The sequence below is a fragment of the Taudactylus pleione genome, unplaced genomic scaffold (assembly GCF_031769625.1).
Source record: "Taudactylus pleione unplaced genomic scaffold, aTauple2 ptg000198l, whole genome shotgun sequence".
NCBI classification, from domain to species: domain Eukaryota; kingdom Metazoa; phylum Chordata; class Amphibia; order Anura; family Myobatrachidae; genus Taudactylus; species Taudactylus pleione.
The window spans coordinates 8,324,969-8,339,537 of NW_028284600.1; the positions used below are offsets into that span (position 1 = coordinate 8,324,969).

Below are 14,569 nucleotides of genomic sequence, written 5' to 3' on the forward strand. Positions count from 1 at the left end.
AACTCAGGGAATTTGTAATAAAAGACAATAGACACCAAAGGTTCAGTCTAGTCGAGGTTTCAATGCATGAAGCATTTTCATCAGGACACAATATCATACAAAAAACACACCTTAAATAAGTGCTCCCCATCACCAACAGTTCCATGTGCTTCCTGTCTGCTTCCGGCTTGAAACACGCAGGAGAAGCACGTAGTGATGACATCACCAGAAAGTGCGCCCATCACCAAGACAACGGCTATAAACACATAGTCATAATACCATAAGTATAGACAACAACGATGCTGTAGCTCACAGCAACCATTGTGTCATACACTACATAAAAAAGCACAATAATAACGTATATTAATTAGATACTATAGCGCAAGATCAGATAAACACCAATTGAACGAGCATGGAACTAATACATTGCCGGAACTATAGTGACACTTACAGAACACACTGAAAACTATTAGTTTCATTCAACCCCCTTGGGGTCAAACTATCAAGCAAGAAGATCCACGGCCTCCCTTTGCAGGAGAGTCCTCGATCTATTACCACCTCTCATTGACGGCGGCACATGATCAATAATCATGTTTCGCATGGCAGTCAATGAATGACCAACATGGGTAAAATTTTTGGCCACTGGTTGATCACCAGTTCCGGAGAGAATGGCAGCACGGATCGATGATCGGTGCATAGCCATTCTCTCCTTGAACTGGCGATCCGTCTTACCGACATAATACTTGCCGCACAGGGAGATCAGCACGTACACCACGAATCTGCTCGTGCAGCTAACATGGTGGCGAATCTTGAAAGGCTTGGCAGAATATGGATGTTTAATGGTGTCACCGGTGAGCTTGTACACGTAGGTGACACAGCCAGCACATTTAAAACAGCCATTCTTAAGGGGTCCCAGCATATTTTTTAGAACAGGTTTACCCAAAGCTGACACATTTGTGTGAACAATCATATCACGGATACTTTTTCCACGTGAATAACACGACATTATTCGCTTAACATGTAAAATCTGTAGATCTTTATCACTACTTTCTATCTATCTACTATCGGCCAGTATTGCTTAATAGCTCTACGAGCTTTAAAACTGGCCGTACTAAATTGGTTAGGCCAAATGATTTTATTGGCAAGATTTTTTGTTTTTTTCGGCATAAGAGTATGTGAATGTGGGATAGAGAAAACTTTCTCTTTAATCCTTACCAGTGAATTAGAATTATACCCTCTATCAACAAATTTGTTGATCATACTTGACATTTTCTCATGCATATCAGCATCGTTATTACAAATTCTGCAAATACGCAGAAGTTGAGAGAATGGCAAACCCTTATGCACTGCCGTTGGATGAAAGCTCTGAGGTGAAAGCAACATATTACGGTCAGTCGGTTTAACAAAGAGGGATGTCTAAATTTTATCATCAACGATGCTGACACACCCACCCCATTTTCCAGAACGCTCCCTGTCACTGCCCCTAAATGCCAGCCAGGGACGGCAATATAAATCTCGGGGGCCCGGTACACTGTTGTCTCTGGGGGCCTCACCTTCTCACCACCAGCTCCGACCCTGCACCCACCCATACCTCTCCTGCAGGTGTGATATGTGAAGCATGATAATGTTAACTGAAAGATATGCCAGCCTTTAAATAAAGTACAAATACACTATGACTTACCACATTGTCACTCTGTCACTGACGATGCAGGCTGTATTTCTTGTCTGCTGTCTCTTCTTGATGACAGTGCTGTGGATGCCTTGATGAAGGTCTTCTTGATGACAGTGCTGTGGATGCCTCAAAGGTAAGAGGGATGGTGTCTGTAGCCAGTCATCCTCAGTCCTCAGCCCCTCATCACCTTCCTGAAATTCAGTCTCTCATCACCATTCTCAGCCCAAAAGTCCCTTATCACATTCCTCAACCTCAGACCCTCATCACCATCCTCAGACCACCATCACCTTCCTTAGCCTCAGACCCTCATCACCATCCTCAGACCACCATGACCTTCCTTAGTCCAAAACCCCCTTCACCTTCCTCAGCCCTTAGGGCTTTATTCAGAGGCGGCCGTACGGTCTACGACCGCACGGCCGCCTCGATGTTTGTCTAGTGCACATGCGCACTAGGGAGCCGGCTCCTTCGTGCGCATGCGTGAGACCCGCTACGACCGACAGCGCTGGTCATAGCGGGTCTCTTTCCAAAGGGGGCGAGCTGTCGATGTTGATTGACAGCTCGCCCCATTTGGAAGGCGGGCCGGGGGGGTGGCAGCCCAAATGGAGGCGTTCCCATGGGAACGCCTGCCGTTTGGGGGAGGCCCCACTGACATCACTAGTGATGTCAGTGGAGAGCTTCCAGCTCTGACAGAGCCAGAAGCTCTCCGGGGCTTACGACAAGTGAGACCCTACCCTAGGGTCTCGTCGTAAGCCCCGATGGTCGCGATGGTCAATGACCATCGCGACCATCACCCTAGCGGTTGTTAGAGCTGTGGGTGTTAACCCACAGCCTAACGACTGAAACAGAGGCGGCCGGTCAGGATGCAAGCGGCCGCCCAGTTTCTGAGTGACCGCTTGCATCCTCCGACCGTCTCTGAATGAGAGCCTTAGTCCCATCACCTTCCCCAGTCCTCAGCCCTTTTCACTTTCCTCAGCCCCCAACCTCCTTCATCTTCCTCAGCCCAAAATCCCTTCACCTTCCTCAGCCCCTACCCCCTTCCTCTGCCCCCTGCCCCTTCCTCCGCACCCAGCCCCTCACCACCACAGTCCACTGTGTGCCTGACAGAGGGGACGATGTGCGGCGGCATGACCTGTGACATCACGCCGCCTCATTGCTTACTGAAAGGTCATGTCCGGCCGGGTCGCATCTGAGCCACCAGCAGGCCAAGCCCAGCGTTGCCCGGGCAAGGCTACAAGGGAGCTGGGCGGCGGATATGGGTACCGGCAGCCATGGCACGCCAGCTGGAGCACTGAGTCTGTCATCCATGGCCCCGCTTTGTGCCTGTTGGGGCCTCTCTGGACCTCGGGGCCCGGTACGGGTGTACCCTTAGTCCCCCCTGTCACCAGGCCTGATGCCAGCAGCATGTATATCATGCTGTAGCTTCGGGGTACTGTGACTGACGTTGCAGAAACAGACCTGCACATACACACTGCGGCTCCTGCGCAGAAACATTGCTGGTGATCCAACACCAATGCAATGACACATAGTGGGCTGTGTGAGGTCAAAATTACCTTTATTTCCTATCTAGATATGGATGTCCATTGGATATGGAGGAACTACAGATGGTCAATGATCGTAATTTGCCTTTAGGTGCAGTCATCAATCACATGTGCTATTAGAGGTTTATGTGATACTGCTTTTGTTTTAAATGTTAACCAACTTAAACCAATCCAAATTGGCACTCAAGATCTGTCAGAAGTTTGCATATAAATATGATGGCATCCGCCTCTCAGGTCAGACATCAGGATCATTTAAAGGGATACGTCTAAGATGCCGGCGGTCACTATGCCGACCGCCGGCATCTAGACTACAGAATCCCAGTGTGGGTTAACTAACCTACGCCGGGACACCGGCGCCCAGCATCGCGATCGAAGGGATGCCAGGCGCCGAGCGCGGACAGCCACGGGGGGGGGGAGGGTTAGGTTTAGGGTTCCCGGGGGAAACTTAGGGTTAGGCACCCCCCCGGGAGGGTTAAGCTAGGGGGAGGGAGGGTTAGGGTTAGGCACCCCCGAGGGAAGGTTAGGGTTAGGCACCCCCCGGGGGACTTAGGTTTAGGCAGCGGGGAAAGGGGGGGTTAGGTTTAGGCACTTAGAGGGGGAATTAGGGTTAGGCACAGGGGGGAAGGTTAGGGTTAGGCACCCTAAAGGAGGGTTAGGGGGTAGAATTATGTTAGTTCAAACTTATCTTACAGACGATCAGGATTTCCTCCCTCCATGCGGCTGGCAGTACTTCGTACTGAATGCCATTTAAAATATAAACTCTCACGAGCAGCGCCCTCCCTCCTCTTATTTCTTTCCTCCCTTTAGGTCCACTAACTCAGCCAGATAATGATGGCCATTGACCATCAATGGTTATCAACCATCAATTTTTAACAACCGATAACAGATGGTTTTGCCTTTGATAGTGGATTTCCAATGGTTTTCTGCCATCGATGGCACTGAGCAAGAATGGTTTCTTTTTCCCTATGTGCCAGGACCTGGAGCCTAAGGGCCTGATTCAGCAAGGATTGCAATGGCAAAGCTGCACGCAGGCATATACTGTAGTGTGTACTGCATGCAGGTAGCTTTGTAATTGCAATTCTGGCAATAATGCAAATGCAGCAGGAGGTGTATAAAACCCCCTGCTCATTTGCGATCCCAGCACTGCGACCATTTGTGGTCGATGGTCACGATGGTGGATGGCATCGGGCGGCCGGCCAGCTGAGTAAGCCACAGCTTACTCAGGCTGGCCGGCTTGCAAGCCCACGCCGTCCCTGGGCTGGCCACTCCTGGAAAATGGGGCGGACACGCCCCATTTCCGGGAATGCCGGCCACCCCCGCACCGCCTCTTAAATGCTTCTGCCTGTCAATCAGGCAGAGGCATTCAAGGGCTTGCGTGCATTTTAGCAGGACCCATTCTGCACACAATGATCCGATAATCGGGAATCTGGGTTCAGCAGTTCACTGCTGAATCAGTCCTTGGTTCTGCCCCTCCCACTCTCTGATTGCCGATTGGCCCATTGCCCAGTAAGTATTAAAGCAAGGCTGAACACATACATGCTTACTCTCCCGGAAGTCGCGGGAGGCTCACGATTTTTCGGGTAACCCCCCACAACCAGTGCCAGATAAAGGTTCATCTGGGCCTGGAGCTGAAATGTATGAAAGGCCTATTGTGTGCCGGTGTGTTTCACCAGAAGAAATTAGATCTAGACACTTTAATGAGAACTAAAAAAAAAGTTCCTAAGTGCCACAAATAATAAAATATGACTATATCTATCTATATTCAGGGCCACATAGGACCCTTTTCTAAGGGGTCTCCCAGTGACGCCTGAGGTCTTCCCAAGTTCAGTGGGCGGTCCAGATGGCCAATGTATTGTATTGTATGGATTTGTACTGAATTCCGTCATCGTTGCCCTGTCCCCTGCTTCACATCGCAGATAGATATCTGACGCATTGTGTAGCAAGGGTGGGGCCACAATGATGTGATTGCGCCATCATGCCCACTGTGCCGCCCACTAGATCATGCGTGAAAGACAGGAAGAACAGCATGCTGTCACATACGTCCCTCTGTGATGATGTATGGGGCAGCACAGCGCTGTCATGGCTATAGTACTAGAGTGCGTTGGGGATGGAGAGGAGCAGGGGCACACTGAGGTTACCTGACATATGAGATATATATATATATATATACACATACACACAGATACAGACACACACACACACACACACACACACACACACACACACACACACACACACACACACACACACACACACACACACCAATCAGACATAATATTAAAAACCCCTGATAGGGGAAGTGAGTAACTTTAATAACATTTATTATTTCAATACAATTGCACCTGTAAAGGGGTCTGATACATTAGGCAGCAACAGGTAACAAAGGGTGGAGGGTGAGGGAAGATGAGCATACAGGTACAGGTAAGCATGGGGAAGGGGGAAAGCAGAGGGGGTAAGGGGACTGCCAGTAGCGGGAAATCTGGCTTTCTTTGACGCTGTGGAGATGAGGCTTTGTGTGGCAGAGTCAGTGCAGCCTGGGTGCTGCGTGTGTCACTACTGTCTCACTGCAGTGCTAGCCCCAGTTAGCGCGAGGCATTACCTTATAGTTGGAGGATGAAATCCTCCTCCGGCTGCAGAGAGATCATCCGCAGTTACCGACAACGCACCGGGGAGGCAGATGTATCTTGTACAGCAGAGGTGATGAGGAAGCCATTGCTGCTGCTGAGTTTAGAATGAGTGAAGTGACGTCACGCCACTTGGAGGAGGAGCCGCCGTACCAGCCCTTAAGACTATGCAGCGCAGGGAGGGCTAGTGCTAGTGAAACCTTCCACTGCGCTGCAGCTACCAAATATATGTTAGGTGTTTGAACCGCGGGTGGCCGTGGAGGATGGGGGAGCGGGGGCCCCTCAGTCAGACAGCAGCAGGCAGGCTGTAACAGGAAGAAAAAAAATTCCTGTCTGAGTGACAGCAGATCCCATGGGCCTATTTTGATGGGAGGGCCTGGAGCTGTAGCTCCACCCGCCCCATTGTTAATCCGGCCCTGCCCACAACCCTGGTAGAGTAGGCATTTCTCCCGCATTCCTGCCCACTTCCTAGTGAAGTGGGCAGAATAGGGAGAATTTCCGCCTCCTATTTAAATCTGCCCAAATCACTGCAATTTACCACCAGGTGGCAGGACTTATTGACGCGAACCCTCATATCCCGCCCCCCATTGCCTCCCAGCTGCTTCTTCTGCCCGAACTTCCCCCGGGAGGAGAAAAAGATAGTCGGCAAGTATGGCTGAACATCAGTGGATCAAACCATCGAAGATTCCCAGCAAATGGGGTCAACCACCAATGGTACCCACCAATTTACAGCCAGATGGTACGCACCAGGGGTAGGCAACCTGTGGCACTCCAGCTGCTGTGGAACTACACATCCCAGCATACCCTGCAACAGTTTTAGCATTCCCTAACAGCAAAATTGTGGAAGGACATGCTGGGATATGTAGTTCCACAGAAAATAGAGTGCCATAGGTTTCCCCTGGTATACACTATAACTATAACTACATATGTAATAAGAGTATGCTTACCATTTTGTGTCCTTGCTCTATGGCGCTGTGGAAAGGTTTTGATCCACCCATGGTGCCTTTCATTTTTATAGCTGTACACAGGAAGGGATGAATGATGTATACATGCACATAAAGGAAGTTATTAGTCCCTATTTAGAAACACACAAACTCTGCAGACAAGCTTTTCAATGTAAGTCATAATAGAACATCAACATGACAACATGATATATCCTACTTGTGTGTATCCACTGCAATACCAGCTACAGAGAACAGGTGTCTACTCAGACAACAGCAATATATGAGGATGCGCTGCAGTACCAGCTACAGATGATAGGTGGTAGTGCACTATCAAAACTCCCAACTACTTGTGATGATGATCCGCGTAATACCAGCTACAGTGGACAGGTGTCTATTCTGACAACTTCAATGTGGGGATCCGCTGCAGTACCAGCTACAGCTGATAGGTGGCAGTGCATCACATACACTGACAGCTCCACATTATTTTTTACTTACTGCATTCAGCATTTTGTTAAAGGTTGAGTAAATTTCAGTTCCAAGTCTGGTTATCAAGTCTCCAATTCCATCTAGTACTCCAGTCTGGTTTTTCCACAGAGGTTTATTCACATTTACCTCCTTTGGGCCCAGCCAATATCTCCCATCATCGGTCACAGTCAATATCTCCAATCATCGGTCACAGTCAATATCTCCAAAAATCTGTCTCAGCCAGTATCTCCAAACATCGGTCTCAAACCGATCCAGTACTTCGATTCATCATCATCGGTCTCAAAGCGATCCAGTACTTTAATTCATCAACTTAAACTGGTCCAGTTCTTCAATTTATCAACATCAGTCTCAATCCAATCCGGTTCTTCAATTCAGTAACATCAGACCCAACTTGACTGTCTCCAAACATCAGTTCCAACCTGATTGTCTCCAAACATCTTTTCCAATCTGACTGTCTCCAACATCGGTTCCAATTCGATCCTGCTTCATCAAATCCATATCATCGATTCCACTACATCGGTTCCTATCCGATTCCACTACAGTTCCAATTCAATTTCCAGCCTAATGAAGTTGTTCCCTACTGTCCTCACCTTCGGGCTCATCACCTCCAGCAGTTTCACTGCCTCCTATCTTCCCCCATTACATGAGGAAGTCCTGGCGCAAGCCACCCAGATTCAATCACGCCTTCCTAGGTTCCACTTCAGCCTCACACATCTGTTCCAACCAACTCCAACCCTCAGGGGTGACAATGAGATGACCAGCACAGTCTCCAGACTTAAACCGCATCAAGCTGGTTTGGGGTGACAGGACAGGAAGGTAAAAGTAAGGAAACCTGCAAACACATTTGTGGGAACTTAGGGCCTGATTCAGCAAGGATCGCAAGTGCAAAAACGCACGCACTCAGTTGATTGTTACCTTCTGCGCATGCGTATGCAATGCAGTGCACGTGCGCGAACCAGCCACTGCAATCACAGTGACTATGCCGACCCATCGTAGAGTGATTGACAGGAAGTACCGTTTGGGGGTGGTGACAGGGAAGTGGTCGGCGAAACGCAGGCGTGCTAGTGCGTTTCAATGCCGATACAGGGGTGTGCTTAAATTAGCCACAGCGTCGGCATACGCAGCATGAGCTCTAGCTGCGTAAAGGAATTTTAGCAATTTCTGGGTAAGGTAACCTGCCTTAATTGTGAGTGAGGATCCGATGGTACTCCATGGTACCGATGTGCAAGGTATTACAGATGTGAGTAAAGGGATGTGGGCGTCTTTAGATTGTGCTGCGGCAGCATTGCGATCGCAGTCATTTGCATAATTTTGCAGCAGAACTGAGTACACGCTTGCTGCCGCGATCGCATCAGCGATCCTTGCTGAATCAGGCCCAGTATCTGAGGTCCATCCCATACACAATCTCTCCAATCCTCAGCTTGTGTACACTCTTTCTGGGATCTTCTCTTTCCAGCCAAGCCTTGTTCTCGGACTATCCAAGCCTCAGACTCGCATCTGACAAGCCACTCGAAAATTGTGTGCCGCTCTCGACCTCCCGGGAAGGCAGGCAATCCTCCTGGCTGCCGCCCACCCCTCCTATCCCCCCCGCATTTACCTTAGCAACCCCCGCAGCAAGAGGGCTGGTGACGTGATTTGCGTAATTTTGGGGGCAAATATTGGGGGCCAAAATTACGTGATCGTGTGGCCCCGCCCCCCGCTCCGCCCACAAATACACATCGTCTGGCCGGCCCTACCTCCTCACGATAGCCACGCCCCCTGGCATGCCGATCTGGCAGCTCCCTCCCTCCCGGGGCAGCCACAAAGTCGGGAAGCCTGCAATATTCTCCTTGTATAGCCTGTTTGTTCAATACCATAACTAATTAGCAATTAACTGCTGCCATTTTCACTACACAATTTCTTATAATCATGTTAGCACATTGTTCTATGTAATAGATCATAAGCAATCCTTATTATAAAAACATAAAATATAATATAATTAGGGGTGAGCGGGTTCGGATTTCTGAAATCCGAACCCCCCCGAGCCCCCCCGATCCGAGTCCGATCCGAGTCAGGCTCGACTTTTCCCGCCTGACTCGGATCTGAAATCGAGGCAAAACGTCATCATCCCGCCTTCCGGGTCTCGCGGGTTTTGGATCCTATATAAGGTACCCGCGTCGGCGCCATTTTCTCACTCGGCTGTGGACAGTGAAGAGGGAGGGTGGGAGTTAGGGCTGTGTAGTGTAGTGTAGTGTAGTGCTGCTGTTGTCCACTACTTCAAAGTCCATAGGGGCTGGCTGTGTTGTGCTGTGCTGCTGTTGTTAATAGGGGCTGTGTCCACTACTTCAAAGTCCATAGGGGCTGGCTGGACTGTGTTGTGCAGTCAGTTCTCCATAGGGGCTGTGTCCACTCCAAAGTCCTGTGCAGTGGCCCAGTCCTAAAGGAGTGCTGTAGTGTTGTCCAGGGGGTGCTCTGTCCATCAGGGGTGCTCCCCCCAAGTGCTAAAAAAATAATATATTTTCTGTGTTTGTGAATTGTGTGCGCAGTAGCCGCACGTGCATCAACAAAGTAGTGCCAAGCGTGCGCCTGTGTCATAAGTAAAGGGCCGGCTGGCTTGACCGTTAAAGGGTGCTGTAACCCCCGAAAGTACACTCCAGTCCAAACAAAAAAAAAATTATTTTCTGTGTTTGTGAATTGTGTGCGCAGTAGCCGCACGTGCATCAACAAAGTAGTGCCAAGCGTGCGCCTGTGTCATAAGTTAAGGGCCGGCTGGCTTGACCGTTAAAGGGTGCTGTAACCCCCAAAGTACACTCCAGTCCAAACCAAAAAAAAAATTATTTTCTGTGTTTGTGAATTGTGTGCGCAGTAGCCGCACGTGCATCAACAAAGTAGTGCCAAGCGTGCGCCTGTGTCATAAGTAAAGGGCCGGCTGGCTTGACCGTTAAAGGGTGCTGTAACCCCCAAAGTACACTCCAGTCCAAACCAAAAAAAAAATTATTTTCTGTGTTTGTGAATTGTGTGCGCAGTAGCCGCACGTGCATCAACAAAGTAGTGCCAAGCGTGCGCCTGTGTCATAAGTAAAGGGCCGGCTGGCTTGACCGTTAAAGGGTGCTGTAACCCCCGAAAGTACACTCCAGTCCAAACCAAAAAAAAATTATTTTCTGTGTTTGTGAATTGTGTGCGCAGTAGCCGCACGTGCATCAACAAAGTAGTGCCAAGCGTGCGCCTGTGTCATAAGTAAAGGGCCGGCTGGCTTGACCGTTAAAGGGTGCTGTAACCCCCAAAGTACACTCAAGTCCAAACCAAAAAAAAAATTATTTTCTGTGTTTGTGAATTGTGTGCGCAGTAGCTGCACGTGCATCAACAAAGTAGTGCCAAGCGTGCGCCTGTGTCATAAGTAAAGGGCCGGCTGGCTTGACCGTTAAGGGTGCTGTAACCCCCGAAAGTACACTCCAGTCCAAACCAAAAAAAAAATTATTTTCTGTGTTTGTGAATTGTGTGCGCAGTAGCCGCACGTGCATCAACAAAGTAGTGCCAAGCGTGCGCCTGTGTCATAAGTAAAGGGCCGGCTGGCTTGACCGTTAAGGGTGCTGTAACCCCCGAAAGTACACTCCAGTCCAAACCAAAAAAAAAATTATTTTCTGTGTTTGTGAATTGTGTGCGCAGTAGCCGCACGTGCATCAACAAAGTAGTGCCAAGCGTGCGCCTGTGTCATAAGTAAAGGGCCGGCTGGCTTGACCGTTAAAGGGTGCTGTAACCCCCAAAGTACACTCAAGTCCAAACCAAAAAAAAAATTATTTTCTGTGTTTGTGAATTGTGTGCGCAGTAGCCGCACGTGCATCAACAAAGTAGTGCCAAGCGTGCGCCTGTGTCATAAGTAAAGGGCCGGCTGGCTTGACCGTTAAAGGGTGCTGTAACCCCCAAAGTACACTCCAGTCCAAACCAAAAAAAATATTATTTTCTGTGTTTGTGAATTGTGTGCGCAGTAGCCGCACGTGCATCAACAAAGTAGTGCCAAGCGTGCGCCTGTGTCATAAGTAAAGGGCCGGCTGGCTTGACCGTTAAAGGGTGCTGTAACCCCCAAAGTACACTCCAGTCCAAACCAAAAAAAATATTATTTTCTGTGTTTGTGAATTGTGTGCGCAGTAGCCGCACGTGCATCAACAAAGTAGTGCCAAGCGTGCGCCTGTGTCATAAGTAAAGGGCCGGCTGGCTTGACCGTTAAAGGGTGCTGTAACCCCCGAAAGTACACTCCAGTCCAAACCAAAAAAAAATTATTTTCTGTGTTTGTGAATTGTGTGCGCAGTAGCCGCACGTGCATCAACAAAGTAGTGCCAAGCGTGCGCCTGTGTCATAAGTAAAGGGCCGGCTGGCTTGACCATTAAAGGGTGCTGTAACCCCCAAAGTACACTCCAGTCCAAACCAAAAAAAAAATTATTTTCTGTGTTTGTGAATTGTGTGCGCAGTAGCCGCACGTGCATCAACAAAGTAGTGCCAAGCGTGCGCCTGTGTCATAAGTAAAGGACCGGCTGGCTTGACCATTAAAGGGTGCTGTAACCCCCAAAGTACACTCCAGTCCAAACCAAAAAAAATATTATTTTCTGTGTTTGTGAATTGTGTGCGCAGTAGCCGCACGTGCATCAACAAAGTAGTGCCAAGCGTGCGCCTGTGTCATAAGTAAAGGGCCGGCTGGCTTGACCGTTAAAGGGTGCTGTAACCCCCAAAGTACACTCCAGTCCAAACCAAAAAAAAAATTATTTTCTGTGTTTGTGAATTGTGTGCGCAGTAGCCGCACGTGCATCAACAAAGTAGTGCCAAGCGTGCGCCTGTGTCATAAGTAAAGGGCCGGCTGGCTTGACCGTTAAAGGGTGCTGTAACCCCCAAAGTACACTCCAGTCCAAACCAAAAAAAATATTATTTTCTGTGTTTGTGAATTGTGTGCGCAGTAGCCGCACGTGCATCAACAAAGTAGTGCCAAGCGTGCGCCTGTGTCATAAGTAAAGGGCCGGCTGGCTTGACCGTTAAAGGGTGCTGTAACCCCCAAAGTACACTCCAGTCCAAACCAAAAAAAAAATTATTTTCTGTGTTTGTGAATTGTGTGCGCAGTAGCCGCACGTGCATCAACAAAGTAGTGCCAAGCGTGCGCCTGTGTCATAAGTAAAGGGCCGGCTGGCTTGACCGTTAAAGGGTGCTGTAACCCCCGAAAGTACACTCCAGTCCAAACCAAAAAAAAATTATTTTCTGTGTTTGTGAATTGTGTGCGCAGTAGCCGCACGTGCATCAACAAAGTAGTGCCAAGCGTGCGCCTGTGTCATAAGTAAAGGGCCGGCTGGCTTGACCGTTAAAGGGTGCTGTAACCCACAAAGTACACTCCAGTCCAAACCAAAAAAAAAATTATTTTCTGTGTTTAGCCGCACGTATATATCAAATCGATATAACATAAATGGAGGACCAAACTTTCTCCGATAAAAATAAAATAGAGAATGATCAAGAACCACTTCCTCCTAGTGCTGAAGCTGCTGCCACTAGTCATGACATAGACGATAACATGCCATCAACGTCGTCTGCCAAGGCCGATGCCCAATGTCATAGTAGAGGGCACATACAATCCCAAATGGCAAAGTTCAGGAAAATGACCTTGAAAAAGACATTTAAATCAGCTGAAGAGAAACGTAAACTTGCCAATATGCCATTTACGACACGGAGTGGCAAGGAACGGCTAAGGTCGATCCCTAGTATGTTCATGACTAGTGGTTCAGCTTCACATGACGATGGAAGCCCTCCTCCCACTAAAAAAATCAAAAGAGTTAAGCTGGCAAAAGCACAGCGAAGAACTGTGCTTTCTAAGAAGATATCACAAATCCCCAAGGAGAGTCCAAGTGTGGTGGTGGTTGCGATGCCTGACCTTCCCAGCACTGGACGGGAAGAGGTGGCTCTTTCCACCATTTGCACGCCCCCTGCAAGTGCTGAAAGGAGCACCCACAGTCCACTTGCTGATATGCAAATTGAAGATGTCACTGTTGAAGTACAACAGGATGAGGATACTGGTGTAGCTGGCGCTGAGGAGGAAGTTGGCGAGGAGGATTCTGATGGTGATGTGGTTTGTTTAAATCAGGCTCCGGGGGAGACAGTTGTTGTCCGTGGGATGAAAAAGCCCATCACGGTCATGCCTGGGCAGAAGACCAAACATTCCACCTCTTTGGTCTGGCAATATTTCTATCCAAATCCGGACAACAACTGTCTTGCCATATGTACCATATATAAAGGTGAAATAAGTAGGGGTAGGGACGTCAACCACCTAGGAACATCCTCCCTTATACGGCACCTGCAGCGCGTTCATAAAAAGTTACTGTCAAGTTCAGAAACTTTGGCTAAGACCGTAAGCAGTCCAGGGACACCTAAATCCCGTTGTCCTGTTGTATCCAAGCGCCTGCAAACCACACCGTCAACTCCCTCCTCGTCAATTTCCTCCTTAGTCAGGATCGGAAGTAGTCCTGCAGGCCATGTCACTGGCATGACTGACTCTCCTATCCGGGATTCCTCTGGAGGATCCTGCATTGCTACGCCTACTGCTGCCGCTGCTGCTGTTGCTGCTGCTGGGAGTCGTTCATCATCCCAGAGAGGAAGTAGGAACACCACTACTTTTACTAAACAATTGACCCTCCAACAGTCCTTAGCGAGGAGGATGAAGTACGACAGCAGTCATCCTGAAGCAAAACGTATAACTGAGGCCTTGACTGCTATGTTGGTGTTAGACGTGCGTCCGGTATCCGCCATTAGTGCAGTGGGATTTAGACAATTGATGGAGGTAGTGTGTCCCCGGTTCCAAATCCCGTCTAGATTCCACTTCACTAGGCAGGCGATACCGAGACTGTACAGAAACGTCAGAAAAAGTGTACTCAGTGTCCTGAAAAATGCCGTTGTACACAATGTCCACTTAACCACGGACATGTGGACAAGTGGAACAGGGCAGACTAAGGACTATATGACTGTGACAGCCCACTGGGTAGATGTATCACCTTACGCAGCAACAGCAGCAGCGTCACCAGTAGCAGCATCTCAGAAACGCCAGCTCGTTACAAGGCAGGCTACGCTGTGTATCACCGGTTTCAGTAAGAGGCACACCGCCGACAACCTCTTAGAGAAACTGAGGGAAATCATCGCCCAGTGGCTTACCCCACTTAGACTCTCCTGGGGATTTGTGATATCTGACAACGCCACCAATATTGTGCGGGCATTACATCTGGGCAAATTCCAGCACGTCCCATGTTTTGCTCACACAATAAACTTGGTGGTTCAGAATTTTCTGAAAAGCGACAGGGGCGTGCAGGAGACGCTTTGGGTGGC

General features: G+C 49.0%; 1 long non-coding RNA gene across 1 annotated transcript in view; it reads right to left on the reverse strand.

The window, feature by feature from the left end:
• LOC148518836 (uncharacterized) overlaps positions 1 to 5,930 on the reverse strand; it is a 58,603-nt gene extending 52,673 nt beyond the window's left edge. The window contains exon 1 of the long non-coding RNA XR_015878967.1: positions 5,789 to 5,930. This is a non-coding gene — a long non-coding RNA (uncharacterized LOC148518836). The remainder of the gene's footprint in view (positions 1 to 5,788) is intronic.
• Between the last annotated feature and the right edge of the window lie 8,639 nt (positions 5,931 to 14,569).